Source organism: Leptosomus discolor, chromosome 1, assembly GCF_034619465.1.
Source record: "Leptosomus discolor isolate bLepDis1 chromosome 1, bLepDis1.hap2, whole genome shotgun sequence".
NCBI classification, from domain to species: Eukaryota; Metazoa; Chordata; class Aves; order Leptosomiformes; family Leptosomidae; genus Leptosomus; species Leptosomus discolor.
Window position 1 is genome coordinate 207,030,535 of NC_141391.1, and position 2,154 is coordinate 207,032,688.

Consider the following 2,154-nt stretch of genomic DNA (forward strand, 5'->3'; position numbering starts at 1 on the left):
AAAAGTGCAACAATTTGCATGAAAAGTTGGGGGAAATTTTTTTTCTTTCTTAATATTACCTCTTCGGTGAGCTCCTATTGCTGTTCTGTGCAAAGGCAGAGTAACAGCTGGTAGGGAGGAAAGCAACTAAGTAAACCTGCAGTTCAAATAAGGTGTACGTCCTCCAGCAGAAGAGCCAGGTTTACAGCTGTAAAGAGACTCTTCTCAGTCCCTAGTGAAAGTGAAAAACTTTAGCCAAATCTGGTTTCTTTCTTGGTCCCTTGTGTGTGCAGTAAAGTAATCAAAGAGTAAAGTTTTGATGTGGGAACCACAATGAAAGACCGGGTGGCAGGTGGATGAACTGGTTGACTTTTATAATACGGGTATTTTTCTGATGTTGCAGGTAGTCTTTTGGTCATTCTGCTTGCAAGTATCCAAGGAGAAGTGATTAAAATACTGAACGAGATCAAATGTACAGAAATAGTCACTGTTAATGGCCAGGGAGCATAAACTGCTGCTAGTGCAAGAGCAGGCGAAAGGTAGGTTTCCAACTCAGATAAAAGGAGCAGTTAGGGCCCAGGTACAGACATGATACAGCTGTGAGTTTGATAGGACATGGGAGGACACATCATTAGCCTGCTGACCGTGGTACCTTATATGTCAGTGCATGCTGTATGTGTCCTTTTTTTCAGTAAAAGGACCCCATAACTGGGTTTACAAAAATAAAACACGTGCTCTTCCGAACTGCTTTACTACTTAGAAATCCAGGAAGATTTTTTTAGCTGTTTAATCCTCATGAGCAAACTGGGAATTGAGGTTGAGTTGTTTTTCCACTTCATCTTTCTGTTTTCCTTTGCTCCCTGTGTTTGACCTTGAATGCTTAATTAACTCTGCAACTAATCACTGCTTTAAAATTGATTTAGAGATGATTACAACGTGTTAACAAACAGAAAATGGTATGATTAAAAAGTATATGGACAATGACATCTAAAATAGAAAACAGCAGATTTTCTGTTAGCTGGAGGTCTAAAATAAGTAGCAAACTTGCAAATTCTGTGTATGTGATTAATTCGTGAGCAAGAGTAAATTGCCAGTTGGGCAGTTCTTTGTCTCACTTGCTCATAAACAGTAACAAATAGGAAAAAACGTCACTGGGAGCTTATGTTCTACCATATCTCTCAGCACTGGTATCATTCACCTTTCACTAGGAGTCAGACCTTTAGATACGTTAACACGTTACTAGCGACTGTTGTTTTCCAGTGAGTAATTGCAGACATTTTTTTTCTGAGACTGGATAATCTTGAAATATAAGGTGTTACATCTTTCAAAGATCAAAATCTAGACTCGCTTTAAGAAGTCTGCCTTTCTGTAAAACAATTGGGACTGATGAAACTAGGTGATGGTAAGAATGCAGCTCTAAAAGGAAAATCCAGTCATGCCTTTTCATGAAGTTGCTGGAACAAAGTTTTATCTCTTCAGCAGTAGACTGTGGACTGACAGAGATCTGGAAAGACAGGCTTCTTGTAGGTGCCTCCCACTAGAAGCTGCCATTCTCACAAAGGTGCTGATAGTCCTTGAGGACTTCCTTACTGGCATAATGCAGAAACAGGCTGGGTAGCTCACACTGGTGGTGTAAACTCCTGGTTTTGACTGAAGTGGGAGCCATGGGCATTGCAGGCTGTGATAAAAGCAGAAGGCTATAGCCTCCTTCTTTAGCACAGAGAGATTTTAGAGAACGTGCCTCAGGAAGAGTGTCAGCTGAATAATGATAATGTCAGTTTGTCTTAATGCAACAGAGCCAAAAAAAAAGAAAAAAAAAAAAGACTAGTGAAAGAACTTATTGGTCTTTTAGAGAAAGAATAAAAAACGATAATGATCTGTAACAAGCGACTAGTTTTCCAAAAGTAAAAGCAACTATTTTTTTTTTTTTTTTTTTTTTTTGGCTATGGCTGCCACTGGCTGGCTGATTTTGCCATGTTATCTTCCTACCTGCTTCATCTAATGCACTTTGTACTTTGAGCTTTGGAATGTGATTTTTGTTCACTCTCTGCTTATATTAGGAGCTTCTCTCAGGAAGATCAGTGAGTCTGGGACTAAGAATTGAGAAAAAAAACATCAAGCCTTACAACAAGGGTATTTTTACATTGTCTGTCAGCACCCTGAAAAAGGAGAGGA